Source organism: Canis lupus, chromosome 8 (genome assembly GCF_003254725.2).
Source record: "Canis lupus dingo isolate Sandy chromosome 8, ASM325472v2, whole genome shotgun sequence".
In the NCBI taxonomy this organism is placed as follows: Eukaryota; Metazoa; Chordata; class Mammalia; order Carnivora; family Canidae; genus Canis; species Canis lupus.
In genome coordinates, this window is record NC_064250.1 from 1141584 (window position 1) to 1161827 (window position 20244).

The following is a 20244-nucleotide window of genomic DNA, read 5'->3' on the forward strand; positions in this document are numbered from 1 at the left end:
CGCCCCACGGCCCGAGGCGGCGCTGCGCGGCCGAGGCCGCTTACCTCCTGCTCGCAGCGGGCACCCAGCCGCTGCCTCCCGCGGGCGCCCAGCCCCGGGCCGCCGCGCCCTCGCCCTCGCCCTCGCCCTCGCCCTCGCCCTCGCCCTCGCCCTCGCCCTCGCCCTCGCCCTCGCCCTCGCCCTCGCCCTCGCCCTCGCCCTCGCCCTCGCCCTCGCCCTCGCCCTCGCCCTCGCCCTCGCCCTCGCCCTCGCCCTCGCCCTCGCCAGCCGCGCCCGGAGACCCCGCCCCCGGCCCCGCAGGCCCGCCCCGCCCCCCGCAGGTGCGCCCCGCCCCCGGCCCCGCAGGCAACCCCGCCCCCGGCCCCGCCCCCGGCCCCGCAGGCCCGCCCCGCCCCCCGCAGGTGCGCCCCGCCTCCCGCAGGTGCGTTCCGTCCCCGGCCCCGCAGGCCCGCCCCGCCCCCCGCAGGTGCGCTCCACCCCCGGCCCCGCAGGTCCGCCCAGACCCCCGCAGGTGCGCCCCGCCCCCGGCCCCGCAGGTCCGCCCAGACCCCCGCAGGCCCGCCCCGCCCCCGGCCCCGCAGGCCCGCCCCGCCCCCGCAGGTGCGCCCCGCCCCCGGCCCCGCAGGCCCGCCCCGCCCCCGCAGGTGCGCCCCGCCCCCGGCCCCGCAGGCCCGCCCCGCCCCCGCAGGCCCGCCCCGCCCCCGCAGGTGCGCCCCGCCTCCGGCCCCGCAGGTCCGCCCAGCACCCCGGGAGGCGCGCGCCGGGGGCGGGGGGGGCCTCCCCGCCGAGGACCTGGGCGCGCTGGGCCTGCGCCCTCCGGCCCACTCTCCTTCCCCTACCCTGGGCTGCTCGGTCCGGAAAGGCTTACCTGGAGCCGCGCTGAGTTGAGAGTGCAAGGCTCCCACGGGGGTGGGGGGGAGGGGGGAGGAGATTGAAAACGAAAAGAGGTGGAAGGGGAAAGTTACTGGCCTGATGGACTTCTTTGTATAGGGAGGAAGGAACAGTCTTTCTTGCCAGAGGCTGCTCCCTTTTCTTGGAAACTGAAGAACCTTTTCTTGGCTGCCTTGTATTGCTAAAGAATCAGCCTGCTTCTCTCCCCTCTTGTGGCTTTGCTTCTACTACCACCTTGCCAGCCACAGGTACGCTGGAAGGGATCCTAAAGGTATCTGCGGGAGGCCTGGCCACGAATACCGAATACTATGCCGGAATCCCCTGGCCCTCCCTGCTATAGCCTCCCACGGGCGGGGTCTCAGCATTGTTCTTGGAGAGTTGCTGAGCGAATGCCTGGATTATCCGTTGATGAATGAATGGCTCGGGGTTTGAAAGGCTGATGAGGTATACACTAAGGTACAGTCTTTCTCAGAGTGGGTAGGTGGGTCCTGAGGCCCCAGAGATGCTGGAATGGGAGTGGAGGGGAGGTGTAGACACTGAGAGCAAATTCATCCGGGAAAAGAGACACAGCATAATTATGTTCCGTGAGAGTCGCACACTTCCAGGCCCAAGAACTGTGTTTAGGTGCCAAGTTCATTTGACCTGAAGGGTGGCAGGCCAAAATACGCCACTTTAGCATAAGGGTTATTTAAAGTTAAAAGCCCTTGAGGAACAGCAGATACAAGATCACTCGGACCTTCCTTTTCCTTCCTGAAAGCAGAAGATGAAACTCCCAAATGAAAAATATGTTCCCTATGTCAGGAGGGAAGAAGCGTTCTTATCACCAGAGACAGGAATCGCCGGCGATGGAAATCAACACACACAAACCTTCCTAGTCGCTTCCCCATTAGCTGCCTCAGCTCAAGCCCCTTTCTCACTATTTAGGACACTTTGTCCAACTCAGTATATGAATGTTTAGCTCCCACTGCTTGTGATCCTCATTTTCTGACAAGGGCTGCTGTGTACATGTAAAACTGCATGGCTTGCTGTGGGTAATCTGTGTCAATCTAATTCTTGGTGCCCCCCCAGAAACCCTAAAAGGGTGACTGTAAACTTTGCCTCCCCTACGCACCACACAGCTTTCTTCTTGAGAAATGACTGTTGCCATCCTGGGCCATTAGTGTTTCAAGGTACACACTTTGATAAACACTGCTTGAAAGTCCTCGTACATCCACCTTCAATAATTTCACTATTACCAATGTTTGCAGAGTCCTGTACTGTTTACACAAAGCGCTCCCGTGAGTCATCTCATTTAACCCTCACAATTATGATGTAGCTGTTATTGTCCTTGTATTACAGTTGAAAATATTGAGACTCAAACAAATAGTGGTTGCCCAAGAATAGAATCAAGATTGACTCTGGACTTCAGACTCCAAGGCTCTTAAATATGTATTATATAAGATATGTGTGTGTGCACAGGGATGTACATATATGTGTATGATGTGCTGTGGTCACGCGAGGAAAAGAATATACATATTTTCCCTGACATTTTGTATTAGAAAAACTCCATTTCCCACCTGTTGTAGGGGAAAACTCCATTCTTTCCTCCTGTGGTTTTCTTGCCCCTGTGTCTCCTTTACTCCTTGTGCAAAACACTTTCATTCTGATGTTTCTGGTCACCAAGTAAGTGTGTGGAGGTTTCCCCCACATGGCATAATTCTCTGCAACACCAGCTAGATGCCCCGCAGTTCAACTCAAAGCTGACCCTCCTTACCCAGACAGAGCACCAGATCCCACAGGTGCAGGGCTCAGTTCCACAAGACTGACTCCCCGCACCTCACCCCCCAAACATCATGTGCCAGCTAAAAGCCCAGGCTACCACCTGTGCATCTGACCTATAGATCAGAGGTTCCAGTGACCCCTCTCCTCGGGCTCAATCAATTTGCAAGGGCATGGCACAGAAATCAGGGAAACGCTTCCTTATTTTTACCAGCTTATTAAGGGATATGATGAGGGGTACAGATGAACAGCCAGATGAGGAGATATATAGGGCAAGGTCTGGGAGGGTCCCAAACACAGGATCTTCTGTCCCCGTGGGGTTGGAATGTCCCACCCCTCCAGCTTCAGTGTGTTTGCCAACCAGGAAGCTCCCCAACCCCACACTATTGGGATTCTATGGATGCTTCCTCACATAGGCGTAATCACTTACTAACCCCATTTGCAGCCACTCTGTCCTCTTTAGGGGGAGGAGGGCAATAGGTGGGAAATTCCAAGTTTCTAATCTGTGGCTTGGTCTTTCTGGTGACTAGCCCTCATCCAGGAGCCATCCAGCAGCCCACACAGAGTCACTCCTTTAGAACGAAAGATGTTCCTTGTGCTCTTATGGCTTGGAAATTTACATGGGTTTTAGGAGCTCTGAACCAGGAGCCAGGGGCAGAGACCAGTATTTATTTTCTTTTACCTCACACCCTGAAGTAGAGCACTTCCTCGGCCCGCAAGCTCTAGGTGGATGTGTTAGTTATCAAGGTCCAGGACCTTTATGTCTCTTTTCATCTCCTGCACCCAGACATCATCGTGCAAGGCACAGAGGTGTCATCTGCATGTGCTGAGTGAACAAAGGATGAGTGAACGTGTGAATGCTCAGTAATACCTATTAAACTGGACTGAGAACTTGGTTCCCTAACTGAACAAGCTCAACAACCTCCCCACGGATGGAGAAGTCCCAAGAGAAAGCACTGGCTGAACTGTTCATTGCTTCTGTCCATCTTCCATGTAAAAAGGCCTTCTTAGAGGAATCCACTCCTGTTGACAGATGCAGTTCTCTGAAAACAATGAAACCATTTGTTGTGTTTTCCTTGAAATGGACCTTCTTCCTGTTGTGTGTTGGAGGCAAGGCTACCTCATAGGAACGGAGCCTACAGTCTGCCTCTCTTTGTGTTGCAACATTCCGAGTGGCTTTGGTTTGTTGATTTTTAATGTTAAACATTAACGGCTTTTTAATGTTTAACGTCCTCTATTCTTTGAAGCAGATCTGAGGAGAAAACGATAATTGGGTTGATGTGGATAACACTCTGCTCAGAGTTTGCTATTTCTATTCTTTCATCTGATAGAGACAAATCACTTAATCCCTGTCCTAATCCCTTCTTATTCATCCTTCCTTTAGTGCTCTTTATAAAATGCTAGGTGACTCAGTCTGGCCCTACCTCTTCAGCCCCACCTTCCACTCCCCCTACCACACACTTTGACCTTCAGAATTAATTGTTCCCTAACTTGCCAAATTTGCATGACTGTTCACTCACCCTTATTTTGTGAGTCATCAGTTGACAAACTCCTGTTCATTCAGCTGCAGTATGAAAAGTGAAACTCTGTAACACCCATCCCAGAGTGAATTGGGGACTCTACCTCAGCACTCCACCCACCATGCATCCACGTCTCTGTCATAGCATCTACACAACAATTGCGATTGTTGGCGTCTTATCCCTCTTCCAACTAAACGCATTCTATTTGAGTTACCAATAGACAGGAATTATGACTTTCTGAACACCTAGCAGACCACCTGATGCATAGAAGGTGAACAAGAAAAAAAAATCTTTAAAAGAATATGAACTTGTAGAGCACTTGTGAAGAAATTCCACAAATATAAGTGGTCATACGAGTAAAAAGGGATGGCAGACAGATTTCTGCTTCCCCCAAAATCATTTCATTTTCCGCCTTAAAAAACAGAAGCCTGTACATAGTTACTCATTTATCCATGTGCTTTGTACAACTGATGATCTTGAGCACCTGTGGTGCACCAGGAATAGTCCCGAGTGCTTGCTTCAGAGGGAAAGTGACATTTCAGCAGGGCCTCGAATGCTCATCTAACTTCCGTTCCTTTTCCTGAACATGAAGCTAAATTATGTTGTCCATTCTCCCATACCTGCGGCCAGTTCTCACCAATGGAATTTGAACAGAGGTAGAGTTTCACTTCTGGGTCTAGGCTGTTAAGAACTCCTGAGCCTTTCCCCACTCTTTCCCTCTGCCCGCTCTTGGACCACACTAGACCATTGCTAAAGCCAAAACTGCGACCAGATGGAGTCCAGGTCCCTGACTGACTTCAAAGACCAAGGCTCCCCCCACCACCCGCTAACCTTGACCGGATTGTGATATAAATGAAAAATAAACCTTATGGTGTGAAACACTAACATGTAGGGATGTTTTCTCCCAGCAGGCAGTTTTCCTTACCTGGATTAACCCCACCATAAATGATGGCATACGGGTTCAGACACCAGAAAACTGCTGTCTCCGGCTCTCGGCATTGCATGGCAGACATGAAATGTGAAAATTTAGCAAAGCTACTAAGGTCACAGAGACGTTAAGTTCGCCCCAAGTGGACAAATAAATATCCTTATGATGCGCAGCTCTTTGAGCTCTCTCAGGTGGCCACCAGGTCAGAATGCTGACATTTTGGGGTGGCTGGGTGGCTCGGTCAGGGAAGTGGCTGCCTTTGGCTCAGGTCATGATCTCAGGGTCCTGGGCTCAAGCCCCGCATCAGACTTCCAGGAGGTCTGTTTCTCCTTGTCCCTCTGCCTTTCCCTCTGCTCAGGTGCATGCTCTCTCTCAGACAAATAAATGAAATCCTGAAATGCTGACCTCTTGACCTGAAAGCTAGCACAGAATCAGATTCATCACATCATCTTCATCATCTTTACGAGCCCTTGTAAATCTCTTTGCTCTTTGAATACTTTCTCTAGGTGAGTCCAGCCTCACTCAGAATGGAGCATGGAGTTGACTCTTGAACAGCATGGGCTTGAATTGCACAGATCCACTTATACATGAATTTTTTACAGTACAGTGCTATAAATGTATTCTCTCTCCTTTATGATTTTTAATGGCATTTTTTTTCTCCAGCTTACTTCATTATCAGAACATAGCATATAATACATATGACATACCAAATATGTCTTAATTGACTTTGTTATCAGTGAGGCTTCCAATCAACAGTAGACTGTTAGTAGTTAAGCTTTAGGGGAGTAGTTAAGCTAGACCCAGATGTTTGACAGCTCAAGGGGCTGGTATCCTATCCCCAACCCTGCCTTATTCAAGTGCCAACTGTTTGTTGAAAGATGTAACATAGGAGTGAGAAGATAAGCTCTGAAGGCTCTTGACTACCTCCCCAGGGAGGCTATGTACTAATCACTGGGACACATGCTGAATAAGTGGGACTGTTTGCAGTGGGGTGAGTTTCCTCCTTTTTCTTTTCCTTCCCCCATCTTCTTCTTTCCTAATTGGTACCCAGTAAAGCTAACATAACAGTGGGAAAATGATTGGTCAAAGATGCTCCACTGAGACCTAGAATGATGAAAGCCTCTTTTCTCAATGCCCTTGCCCCAAAGCACTTCCCCAACACATTACCGTCCTCCTCCTCCAAACTCCCAAACAGGAAAAAAAAAAAAAAAAGGATTTTCTATCAGCAACAACATCAACTCACCTGGGTGGGAAGCTGGTCCAAAGAGGATGAAAGACAGGTGGAGCACATCATGTGAAACTGCCTCAGGATTCCAGAACAAATGCCCCCAGACTAACTGAACAAAGCAGAGAAACATCTAAATCCCTACTTCTTGTGAAGTTGGAAGAAATGATTCAAACCTAAAGTGAATGGCTCAGCATTCTCCTGGGCTCCATCTACAATGGCTTAAACTGCATGAACTTGCTTAAGCTGGAGCTACGTTTTCCAAAATTTCTTTCTCTATATATGGTTCTTTGTTAGAATGACCAAAAGAGGAATTTGAACAAGATTTGGAAAGTATAAATGAAACAGAGATTTTACTGTTGAAAGATTTCCATAATCACAGTGGCAGAAAAACAGAGATGCTGTCAGGTTCCAGCGTGTCCTTACTTCCCATGTCTTGCTCCTCTTCCTAACCACTGGCCCTGCTGACTACCTGAATCCCAGGCCCATGTCCAAAGCTTGACTGAGGACCTACCGGGTTGACAGCTGTCCAAAGACTTTTCCACAGCTCTTCTGTGGATTCTTCTTGAGTGGCTAAGCATGCCCAGCTTTCTAGATGCATTGCGAGTTCTGACTCTCTACGTTCACCTGCATCAGGTCTTCTTGGAGACAGGTTAGACTTTGATCCTTCAGTCTCACTTCCAAACCTTTATCTCCCAATTCTCTCCCATAATTCTGTAAGATCTTACTCTTATATTAGTAATACTCAAATGGTTCTGCTTCTCAGATTGCAGCCCTATGATTTGCCATGCATGTACTTGGCTGCCCAATAAGAAGATTACATGGATTGTACCTTTCTTCCCTTCCCCTATGAAAGAAAAAGTGCTGGTCTTATATATAGGACTACAAAACATGTGGGTAAAATTGCACACTGGTGGAGGTTTCCCCAAGACAGGGTACTTATTTAGAAGCCCACTGGCTTCATAAGTATGACTTTACTGTACTATGGAAGCTGACTTTCCTCATTCCAAGCTTAGAAACTTGCTTCTTTTCCCCTTAGCTTTATAAGTTAAACTCTGCTGAAGAAGAAGTCTCAGTCAAGCTCACTAGGGACCAAACTAGACACTAGGGTCTATTAGTATTGATAGGGCCTGTCTATGAATATAGCATGAGGAATAGAATCATGGTAGGTCCCAGACATTTCTATCTTATGGTCCCAATCCTACACCCCACAGAAACAACCATATGGAAAGCTGAGTGAAATCAGAAGGTTGCCTGGGTGGGGTGGGGGAAGTGGAACCAAAATTAAAGGACTTAGGAGAAATACTGAGTGGTTAATAGCCTCAAGTTATGATGACCATGGGATCCCTGGGTGGCGCAGCGGTTTGGCGCCTGCCTTTGGCCCAGGGCGCGATCCTGGAGACTCGGGATCGAATCCCACATCGGGCCCCCGGTGCATGGAGCCTGCTTCTCCCTCTGCCTGTGTCTCTGCCTCTCTCTCTCTCTCTCTGTGACTATCATGAATAAATAAATAAAAATCTTTAAAAAAAAAAAAAGTTATGATGACCATCATCGATACCACAGAGCAGACTGGCCTGTCACAGTTGCAGACAAGCTGGTTTTGCTCACCCAGGGTACAGTCCTAGTCATAGGCCTTCTCTGTGGTAGATTACAGTATTCACCCCAGTTTTTCATTCCAGACTGTACCCATCCAGTTTGCCATCACTTTGAATTTCCTTCCACTCAAGGAGAGGAATATATTTCCCTGCCCCTTGAATGTGGGTTCAGCCATTTGATTTACTTTGGCCAATAAAGTGATACAGAACTAAGAGTGTTAAAGTTGTGAGCTTAGCTGAAGAGGCCTCATATATTTCTGCTTGCCTTTTTGTGCTTCTGCCAATGCCATGAGAAGATTTTGCCTGAGCCAGCCGGCTGGTCCAAGGAGGATGAGAGACACGGAGCAGAGTCATTCCAGTTAAGCCCAGACTAGATGAGCTAATCCCCAGCTGACCATCAGGACACATGAGAAATAATAGAGGATTGTCATTTTATGTCCTGGCATATTAGGACTATTACACACCAATAGTTTGCTGACATACCCACCCCACCATGATTTTCTGTGGGGACGTGAAGGAGGTGCCCCTACCGCTCTGTGGCCCCAGACTTCCAGACCCAGTGTGCCCAGCACCCGATCTCAAGTCACAAGGTGGCCAGTGGTCAATAAGAGGATTCAGCCTCACACACCCAGTAAAGTTCTGTTTGACATTTTCTATCCTTTTGGTCAGACATAAAATTTAAACATTTGTCACAGCAGTAAAAGAAAAATTTAAAAACTCTTTGGAAGACTACATCGGAACATTAGTGGTTGTTTACAAGTGCGACTCAAACTCGCCATCTGAAATTTTGAAGGCTATCATTTGTGATTTTTGTTTTCATCAGAGTTTTAGGAAAACTCATGTGCCCAGCAAAATCCCCAGGCAGTTTAGGATGCCAAGACTTTCTTTCCTTCTCTTTAAAATTGCTCCAAGTCCATAAGGAGAATTCATGAATAAATGTGGTTGGCAGATGAACCACATGTCCAAAGATGTATTCGTATGACAGTTGCATCTTAATTTGTTAAGTATGCATTGATCTTTATATAAATTAGAGACACTGGTGGAAAGGGAGGTGTCCTCAAAACGCTTTGCAGTCTTTTTTTTTTTTTTCAGGCATTCCTTCTTTCCCCATGACTCCCTGCCTTTTGCTAGCTTCCCCCACCCTTCTAGTTTATGAGGGGATGGATGAAGTTGGGATATTTTTTGAGGAAATGTGGGAGGTCTGCAATCCATTTCCTATTTGATGTGAGCTTCACTTACCAGAAGGAAAAAGAAAAACAACCAGGAGAACACACTTCAAGCAAAACTGCTCCATGACTGGCTTTTAAACAGCTATTGTATCACTCTGTGAGGTGACAACACTCTAGGGACAGGACAGGGCCTGCGAGGGCCAGTGAAGCATACTCTCCCACTCCTGAAAAACATCCCCTAAGGAAACAATTTGGCGTTTCCTGCAAAACATGAACTTGCTTGGCAGTCTGACCAACTCACCACCCCTGTTCATCTCATACCGCATGTCTGATTAATAACAATAACTAGTCCGAGAACATAGTGAATACAACTTCAATAGGCAAAGGGGGCCAAGGGGAACAAACAACACCCTCACCAAACATACGCAGGCACACATGCCTGCACCCTTATACGTGTACTTAACATATACATATGCTTCACATATAAAACCACTTAAAAATGTGGAGAAATATAAAACGCCTCAATCAAAACCACTTTGCATTACTGAGAACAGGGTTAAAAATGACTTCCCTCTTCCCATCCAAATATATTTGGAATGATAATAGCTGCTGTTCTCTGCTGACTTATCATATGCCAAGTACTGTGTAATGGTGTGTGTGTGTATGTGTATATATATATATATATATATATAATTCTTGTAACAGCCCTGCAGAGTGGGGACTATTGTTCAAATTTATGGAAAAGTAACTTTTCCCAGATCACAAGGAAGTGATGAAGGAGTTGGGATTTGACTCTAAGGCTGTGTGTGACTCTAAAAGTCAACCTCCTCTCATTAAATCACAGGATTGGTCAGCAAACTGAGAAGTCCAGACATAGGAATTGCGTTTACATAAATCCAATTCACGACTCAAGGCCCATTGAAATTGCCATCTCCTCTACAAATTCTTGACTTGTTCTGGCCAGAGCTCTGATAGTTACCAGACACAGAAACCCACTCAAATTAGTTCAAGTAAAAGACAGAGCATGGTACCCTGGGCAAGGAAACAAAGGAATATACTTTTTCAGGAATCTAAGCAAATAGCCCCAGGAAGGACAGGACACAAGGCAGCTCAGACACCCCTTTGCCCCTCATCTTCTGGAGACTGCTTCTTTCTGCTCTCCTGCACATCCTAACCAACTTCTTGGAGTCTCTAATCCCTCAGAGCTGCAGTTTGCACCCAGTTCCACAATGGCAGCCTTGAGGACAACTCTGCCAGACTTTTGAGGTCAGGGCCCATGGCCCAAATGTCCCTTTCCAGGTTCCAGCCATCTGATAAGCTCAGCTCAGATTTTCCACACACAAGGCACAGGTTGCTGGCAGGCTCCTAGAGAACCACATCTTATCCTGATCTATGCAATGCCTAGCAAAGTGCTAAGAACACAGTAGACACTTAACCATAGTTTGCTTTATGAGAGTTCATTGTGGGGCAGGACAATGCGGATGACCAAGAAGAATGCCTTTATTCTTTTCCTTGCCCATAGAAATACTAACAGAACTAGAATGAGAATATAAAATGTGACCACAAGTCTTTAACCTCACTAGCTTAGCTGTAGCTTACTGGAGAAGAAAAAGAATTTGACCCTGAACAGACAATCTAGAGTTCCCTCCAAATCTTACTAAACGAGGCAGCCAGGCCAATAGCTCTATTATTCTAGATTAACCTAGAATAATCCTTCCACCGTACCATATCCTTGCTTTGATTCCTTTCATTTATCACCCATTTAGAGATGTCTACTAGAATTAAAATAAATGACTCTTCTGCTATTATAGTGGTAACCTTGATTCTGCTCCAATTTGCAAAAAAAGAAAAGGGAACAATAAGTAAATAGTTTCAAAATCTTGGTATTAAATTGCTAGTAACAAATTATTGGAAACTGTGCTACAATTGGCATTGTAACTGAAAGCTGTTGATGGAGGACATTGTGCTACCAGCCACTGAGACGACACTAACTGGACCAATGAGAATACTTTCAGCCACAAGTAACAAAAAACAAAAAAAAAACCCTGAAACAGTCATAAAAATAAAGAAATAGATTAACTTGTATGGTGGTTTAAATCATGCTCATAATTCTTTGAAATTCCTCTCATCAGAGGTTGGGCTCTAGGTCCTCTCTCCCTAAGGTAGGCTAACCATAGTGACTGGTTGACCAAGAGAATACTCTGGAAATTAACAGAATGTGGAAATACGGAAATAGGACCTTCAAGGCTAGATCATAAAAAACAGTACAATTTCTCCTTGGCTGTCTTTGGATGCTTGCTCTTGGAATCCAGCCACCATGCTCTAAGGAAACCAAAGCAGTTTGTGGAGAGACCCACAGGGAAAGGCCCACACAGAAAGAACCAAGAGTAAAGACTCTCAGATTGCAACTGAGCCATCTTGGAAATGGATCCTTCAGCCGCTAGTTGAGCTGCCCCAGCCAACACCTTGTGGAGCAGAGATGAGCCCTCCCCACTGAGCCCTGCCCATATGGTGTTCGGGAGCTAAATAATGATAAAATGTTCTTGTTTTAAGCCTCTACATCTTAGGAGGGCTAACCCAAAAGCAAGTGCAAAGGTAGATAGGACTCCTTGCTTTAGCAATCCCATGGTGTATCATTGAATGTTTCCCTTCTCTTTGCTCTGCTCTAGATTATGTAAGCTTTATCCTAAATCAACTTCCATCACATTTGTAGAACGGCTTCCAGGGACAATCAGACCTTGTTTCTCCAATTCAGATAAGGAGGATAGAATGAATTCCCCAAAACTGCTCCTGAAAGATCAACTTTTCCAAATGCCAGCAAATGTCTCTTCCTATCTCTTTGGCCAGAACTGGGTGGCCTGCTCATTCTTGAACCAGTGACTGGCATGGAGGGTAAGATAACATTTTGATTAAAAAGGGCTGCCTTTTCAGTTAAAGTCAATTCCCCAAACCTGACTGCTACTACTTATGGGACAGAATTGATGTTGGGAAGGCCACTCCACTGACCTAAGACTTTTGAAAAGAGGGTCAGCTACATGGGACAGCCCTCAGGTTGTGGCCAACCCCAGCATATGAAAACCAGGAAAAGATTCACAGGATTAGGACTGTCCTGAGTAAACTGGCTTTATACAGATCGTGAGGGCTTTACAGTATACTTTCTAAACCCATTAAGTTAGAACGTTTCCTTTATCCCCTTTCCTGGCATTTTCCATTTTTTTTTTTTTTTTAATTTATGATAGTCACAGAGAGAGAGAGAGAGAGAGAGGCAGAGACACAGGCAGAGGGAGAAGCAGGCTCCATGCACCGGGAGCCCGACGTGGGATTCGATCCCGGGTCTCCAGGATCGAGCCCTGGGCCAAAGGCAGGCGCCAAACCACTGCACCACCCAGGGATCCCCGGCATTTTCCATTTTTATCACCTGTCTCCCCTTAATCCTCCATCTACATATTTATACCTACTCTCTGGCAAAGGTTGGCTCAGCAGGAAAAAAAAAATGTACTGTTCAATTTCTGGTAACTTTATCCCAATTTCCCTCAGAAGAATACTCTCCCTGAATAAACAAGTGTTGGTGTCATTATTTTTACTGATAAGATAATTAAGGCTTTGTGCCTTGGGCAGATTACTTCTCCCTGCATCTACCTATTCAAATGAGAAGAGTAGCCAAAGGAGTGATAACCTTCCTAGCTCCAAGAGTTTCTACATCCTGCCTCCTATTTCCTCCAAGATTCATCCAAGCCTGAAAATCAATGTCATTTTGGGATTGTCGTGCTCTATGTTCTTTAGAGTCACCATCTCCCTATCTTTAGTTTGCTTTCACTGCTCTGGGCCATCTCTAAATTCTGCCTTCCTTCTTTACGCAGGACTGGCTAAATGTAACAAGGATTCTTTAACTTTTCTACAAGAGTTTTTCCTGCTCATACCTGTTGGCATTGTGCTAATTCCTTTAAACACAGTACAGTGTTGAGATGGAGTCCAGAAAATATTTATTTTCCCAAAATTGAATAGGTTAGTTCTTGGGGAAAAAATACATGTGTGGATTAAATTTAGGGTGCTCAAAGTGGATATCTATTTATATTCTGATCATAAGAACCACCCTGTCCCTCTCCAAACATGTACTTCTCACAGTAACTGCTATATTTTCCCATGATGTCATCCCACAACCTCCCCCCCCTCCAGTCAGTTGACAGGCTCACAAGAAGCACTTGACCCAATGAACATCCATCAGAATCTTTCCCTAGAATTTTTTTTTTCAAACCATAACCAGGAAGGAGCAGAGAGTCCTCTTTTTAGTGACAGAAGATCCTTTGGTGGCCATATCTCCAAGGGAAAAGTCAACATATAATAAAGGAGAATGATATAGATATTCCAAGAGAAGTAAAGATGGTATAAGAAGTTTCAAAGGCACTAGATTTTTTTGGTTGCATTCAGTCCCAAGGGAAGATGTACCCTGTTTTTTTCCACTGTTTTAGTACATAAGCCATACTGGTTATAAATCCACAAATTACATCTTTTGTCTAAGTGAACACATGTGTAGTTTCTGTCACCCAAAAACAAGGCACTTAACGTGAATTCTCAAAAAAACTGGGTCTCTACAATATTCTTTGGAGCTGGGTCTTTGGTATGTTCATTTGATTGTGATTTGCATACATTTTAATTTGCTTTGCATGTTTGCCTCTCAGTATTTGTTTAAAGCAGAAGGTACTGGGGGCTGGGGGTGGGGGGAACCAACATGGGATTTAGAGGCAGAAGACCTGAGTTTAAATTCTGGCTTTCATGCTTTTTTGTGACAGTGCAATAACCTCCCTGAGCCTCAATCTCTTTCCTGCAAATGAGGATAATAATAACAACCTCTCAGGGTCATTATGATGATCAAAATAAGAAAATAAAGAGGGACAGGGCATATTCATCTTTGCACTTCTAATGTCAAACCATAAAGTATGGGACAGTGGTATAGATATTAAATATTCAATGAGTGAAAGAAAAAATATCAAAGTATTCTGTAAACTAAAGCACTATGTGTGAATTAAAATGATTAAGTTCACTTCACAATAGTGGAGTGTATGTATAAAGATTTACATTGGCAGGTTAAGTGGATCTTTGGGCTGAATGACAATTTTGTAACTTCCTATAAGCTTCCTAGAAACAAGATGTGAAGTAAATGGAACTTGTGCCCAGCACCCATCCATCCTCTTTGGTTATTCTGTTTGGTTCAAACAGTGTGTCAAAGTGTCTCTGGTCCCAAGTTCCGAAAGTGGCCAATACTTTGGAGCTGTTAGAGCTATTGCAGAAGCAACAAGATGGAGATGATGGTGAAGAAAGTGGTTATTAAAATGATCCAAGGCCATTTCACTTATGATTAGCACATAAACTTAACCTTTCTTCTGAGGAGGCATCATCACAGCCAAGGCTCCTACAGAACTCTCAGGATGGAAATTGCCCATTTGTGACTCCTTTTTCCCTTCCTAAATGCCTATCATAAAATTTTACAAGGAAGACATGAGGATTCAAGAAACACCATTGCCTGGGGCCATTCCATATAGGGGCAAACAGATCTATACATTGTATTATAATACAGCAGAGAGTAGCCACCATGTCCATAATGATAATCCTAAGTCATTATCAAGTAAAACCTTACACATTGCATAGTTAAGCGACCAAGACAAGAAAGTGGATAATATTTTATTTTTAAAATCCATCAGAATGACTAATATTATTTTAAAGGTTTAGTGCTTCAAAAGGTATATTCTCAATTATCTGAAACAAATCTCCCGAAATTATTGATTTTCCACCTATTCAAGGGGGCCTTAGTTTCGGGGTATCATTACTCATTCAATGGTTCAATAAGTTAGTTGCAGGTACTAGGTGTCTACAACTTAACACTCCTAACCCTTAACATCGTGTAGTAGGTGAAAATGAAACAATCTCCCAATAATAAGTGGATGCTATTGGGATAAAAATGCTTTGCCCACTAACTTTGACTTCTTCCATTTATAAGGGAAAACATCGGTGGCCAAATTTCCTACAGCAAAGATTGTTGGAAAAAAAAAAAAACAAACAAGTTCTTGTGGGGCCTTAGGTATTCTTTTAAATCCCCATCAATAGAGCACTATCTTATCGTTAATTGTTTGAAATAAATTATTATTCTATTTTCCTACTTTCATAGACATAATATTATATGTGTGCTTTAACCTCTGCTGTACTAATGAACCATACAGAAGAAACTTGCCTGGCATATTTAAGGAGCAGTGAGAGGGCCAGAGCAACTGGAGCAAGAGAAAGAGAGGAAGAAGGAGAAACCAAGGACAGAGGAGCATAGGTAGGGTTCAGGGTAAAAGAGATAGCATGAGCCATTGTAAAGACTTCTGCTATTATTCTGAATAGGCTGAGAAGCCATTGGAAGTTTTGGAGTAGAGCAATGACATGAACAGATTTAACTTTTATTTGGATCACTCCAGCTGTTGGGTTGAGTGGAAATGGCAGGGAGATGGTTAGCCCACTAAGAGGGGAGTGGCTGACACCAAAATAATAGCCATGAAGGTGATGGGTGTGAAGGTTGAATGACAGAATGCGAGCAAACACACAGCATAATGATTGGCACAGTCAGTCCTCAGCAGATGAGGGCTATTACCAGTATGATGGCATTCTGAAACCCAAGACTTACCGATAAATGGTTGGTTAATCAATGGCAGGCCCAGCTGTGTGATTACAAGTCAGAGTCAACATCAGAACTAGAAAAGGAAATTTTTTAACATTTCTGCAGAGATCAACCAAAATGAACTGAAATTGAGTCAAAACTAAAGGGCTTATGCTTCCCCTCTTTGAACTGTCTGCTTGGATTGTGTAAAAAAAAATTCTACACACACAAACACACACACACACATACATACAAATACACACGTGAAAAACCTGTGATCTAAAATGTTGTTGAAATGTTGCAATTGCCCAGAATCCAGCCTGGCCTTGCAGCACTTGCAGATATTAAAAATCATTTCTGTGCTTTTACATTTTTTGGTTTAACAAGCACAAGAGGCCATGAACTCCAATATCTGAAGCAAACGTGTTAAACATCTGCTATCTGGCATAAGTTTCTCCTGTGGGATGCATTGTTTGTGCAAACTTTTATTGAATAAAAAAAAGTAAGGACTGAATTTCAAAATATTCGTGTAACCTAGTAAGAATATTTCTCTGAAACCAGAGTCAAAACACAGAGTTCTTCAAATCATTAAATAAACTTAATTTAAAATCAGGCTAGAAATCAGTTCTTAAAACAGAGAGCATCTAAAGGAAACCAAGCTTATGGATCCAGAGCTCTCATGCTAACCAGGAGATGGCTAGTCTAAATTAAATGGATTTTTCCAGGCTAATGGCTGAGCCTCACCACCACTCTGAGAAAGGCATGGCAAGCTCTGTCACTTAAACACAGTTGATCTGGGGCAATTTACTCTACCTCTGGGCTTGGTTTTCCTTATTCCCTATGAAAATTTGGAAAAAAAATAATACTGCCCCACAGGTCTTGGAAATTTGTAAGCATGAAAAAATAGAATACTAAGGGTGACAGAATTTTTAAAGCTCTCAAAAAGTAGACACACAGAAGAGGAAACAGAGAGAAAAGAGGAAGAAGTGGAATGTAAAAGATTGTTATTAGAATATGGGAGAGATCAGAGCTGAACAGAGCTCTGAAAGAAGGAAAACTAAGGGCAGTCTTCTGGAACGTTCCCCAAGGATGGGACATCCTCTGGCATTCCTTGTCTCTCCAAGGTGCCAGGGACAGCATCCACTGACTCACAGATGGAAAAATCCCTCTGATTTCTACAACCCATGCCCTGAGCATTCTAAGGGTGAGTGCAGGTAAAGAAGGCCACCCCACTGTCTCTAGCAGACTGAAGAACAGGAAATGGAAAAGAAATGTCTCCCAAAAGGGGAATAGGGGTGGCTTTTTCAATCCCCTCCCTCCTGAGAGGGGCTGCTAGTCCTTGCAACGTATTTTCATGCAGCTGAGCACCAGAAAGGACTTTGGTCTGAATGGCCAGCTGGGGTCTGAGTTTGAGAGCTAGGCTTCTGCATCATAGGGTTAAGTGGATTTGGAGTTTGGGGACTTTGTGGGCAGAAGGGACCCGGAGGCAGGTTGAGCACGGAAGAGGGAGCCAGTGAAACAACAGAGCTAAAGTGTGTATTCCTCTGTCTCATCTCCCCTCTCACTCAACTCCTCGGTAAAGCTGACTACACACCCAATGAAAGTAGTGTTTGTGTTAGCTTCCCATGGGTGCTGTGTAGCAAAGTACCAAACTTGGCTGAAAACAACAGAAATTCATTCTCTCACATTTCTGGAGGCTCAGAGGCCAAAATCAATGTGTCAGCAGAGCCAATCTCCCTCTGAAGGCTCCAGAGAAGAATCACTTCCTCACCCCTTCTAGTTTCTGATGGCTCTTGGAAATCTCAGGTGCTTTTTGGCTTGTGGCCACGTCATTCCAGCTCTGCCTCATATTCACCCTTCTTGCTGTCTGTGTATCTTTGAATGCCCTCTATTTTTCCTATAAGAACATCAGTCATTGGATCTAGGGCTCAACCTAGTCCAATACGACCTCATCGTCACTTGATTAATTACATATCCAAAGAACCTATTTCCAAATAAGTTCACATTTTGGTGTTTCAAGTGGACATGAATGGAGGGGAGGGCCCTGTTCAATCCACTAAAGTGTTTTTTCATCTTGTTTTTGTGGAAATCAAATCAAGAAGCAGAGTTTTATGTCAGGATCAACTCAGCAAGGGACTGGGTTCATAATAAAAAGGCCTGTCAACCAAGCGAATTCAAGAGAAGTTCAGTGTTTGGAGTCAGAGGTAGCCATGAAAATAAAAGCCCCTCCGCATCCCATGGGAATTTTTAGAAATTGGGAAGGGCTCTGCAATTCCATAGGGCATGGAATGAGGAGTTCAAGGCAATAATAACTAGACCTCGTCGACCAAGGAGACCACAGCTGGGTTTTGGGTTACCAATAAAACAAAGACCCCTTCAAAAGGAGAAAACAGAGAGGCAGAAAAGAAGGAAGAACCAAAGCAAAAAAAAAAAAAAAGGTAAGGAGATGAGTAAGAAAGACAAGAGAGAGATGAGTCTTTGAAGGACGTCCAAGGAGAAAGAAACACAAGCTCTTTTGGGGTTAAGGATCTAGCACAAGACCTGGTATATAAAAAATACTTGAGATAAGTTTGGGGAAGAAAGAAAAGGAGAGGGGGTGAAAGAAGAGAAGGAGAGACAGGGGGAGGAAGGAGTCTGCTTGAGATTTTCTCTCTCCTCTCCTCTCCCTCTCCCTCTGCCCATGCCATCCTCCCCACTCCTGCCCCCTGCTCTTATGCTTGCATGCTCTCTCTCAAATAAATAAACAAATCTTTAAAAAGAAAAAGAAAGTGAAGATGATTTCAAGTCTGAAATGAAATGGAAATTGCTAAGGGTATGCTGAAGCAAATGGGATCACTCTGATCCTCCAAATTCCAATAACTGTTTATAAACTGAGTCGTGGCTCAGGCAAATGGCTTAGATATTTAGAATATTTGAGGTGAAGAAAGACATGGACAATTGCTACTTGCTAGGATAATAGGGAAGACAAGCGCCAAGCATTTCCATGTGCATCATCTTATTTCTCAAAACAAGAAGGTAGCATTATTTCCATTTAACAGATGAGGAAAATGAAGTTCATAAAACCTAAGCAACTGACCCCAGGTCACAAGCTGGTAAGTGGCAGAATGGGAACCCAAATCCAGCTCTGTTCAGCTCCAATCCCAGTGGTTCTCCTGCCTCACCAGAGTAATACAATTATGCCCAGGTATCTGAATTTAAGAGCAAAATTCCTATAAAGAACCTGAGTTGGGGGGCAGCTGGGGAGCTCAGGGGTTGAGAGTCTGCCTTTGGCTCAGGTCATGATCTCCAGGGTCCTGGGATCAAGTCCCGCATTGGCCTCCCTGCAGGTGATCTGTTTCTCTACCTATATCTCTGCCTGTCTGTGTGTGTCCCTTGTGAATAAATTTAAAATATATATATATATGGGTGACGGGCACTGGGGGTTATTCTGTATGTTAGTAAATTGAACACCAATAAAAAAAATAAATAAATAAAAAAATTAAAAAAATATATATATATATGAACCTGAGTGGTGTCCACTTTACTTTTCCATCCTCTGCCATAAAGAATTAGGACATGCTTTGAATTGAAAGTGACGGCTATCTGGTCAGGGGTCACGGAAAAGAGTTGTGAAAACAGGGATTCTTATCCAGGTCAGAGCCAGAACAGAGTAGAAGCTGAATAAAAATTTGTTGAAGAGGTGAGCAGGCGTGCCTGGGTGGCTCAGTTGGTTAAGCAGCAAACTCTTGATTTTGGCTCAGGTCATGATCTCATGGGACGAAGCCCCGAGTCAGGCTCCCCACTCAGCCAGGAGTCTACTTGTCCCTCTGCCTCTCCTCCCCACTCATGCTTGAATTCTCTTTCTCTCTCAAAAAAAAAAAAAAAAAGATAAAATCTTTTTAAAAAGAGGGGGAAAAAAGGAGTTAACTAAATACAGGATTCAGGGTTAAAGTTTTCTATAGGTCGCCAAAGAAGGATCTCAGTGTCCGAGAGGCTGCGTGACTTGCCGTATGTCAAGACAACCTAGACGAGATCTCTTTTTCCAGAGAGAGCTGGAAAAAAGAACCCAGGATGTCTAAACTTCCAGATTAGAGCTCCTCCCGCCACACTACCATAATTCCTTAGGCCAACAGATTTTTTTCCTATACATTTAATTAAATGCAGTATACTTGGAGAGAAAATGAATGCCAACCTCCAACCAAGAACATTTATTTGCCTAATGGGTTAACTAGAAAATGACTCTGCTGCTTCAGGAAGCTCCTAGGTGGCATGGTTATTGGCAATTTTCAGTTTTCATGTTAGGCTATGAGTCACTTTTGTTTATCTTAGCATTCTTTCCTGGTATGTGGTATGTGCAGACCATAATCTGGGGATAGGCACCTCATCACTCATTCAAGGAAGTGACTGACTCTCTGTGAGGGGCTGGCCGAACCTATCTGATCATCTAGGTCAAAGACTGGGTCCTCTGGTTTCTCATCCCCATGGCGCCAACTCCTCTCCATCCCCAAGGCCGCTTCTCAGAAGGATCCCCAGTGCTCAATCTCC

At 44.8% G+C, this 20244-nt stretch overlaps 1 protein-coding gene across 4 annotated transcripts in view; it reads right to left on the minus strand.

The window, feature by feature from the left end:
- Nucleotides 1–20244, minus strand: part of TC2N (tandem C2 domains, nuclear) — a 71288-nt gene that overhangs the window by 45233 nt on the left and 5811 nt on the right. The window contains exon 1 of one of the 4 annotated variants that reach the window (XM_025467819.3): nucleotides 45–151. The exons of 2 other annotated variants lie outside the window; for them this stretch is intronic. The gene's annotated coding sequence lies outside the window, so the exon portion shown is untranslated. Of the gene's footprint in view, nucleotides 1–44; nucleotides 152–20244 lie in introns of those variants that run through there. One more of the 4 variants, XM_049113571.1, reaches the window with a different exon arrangement.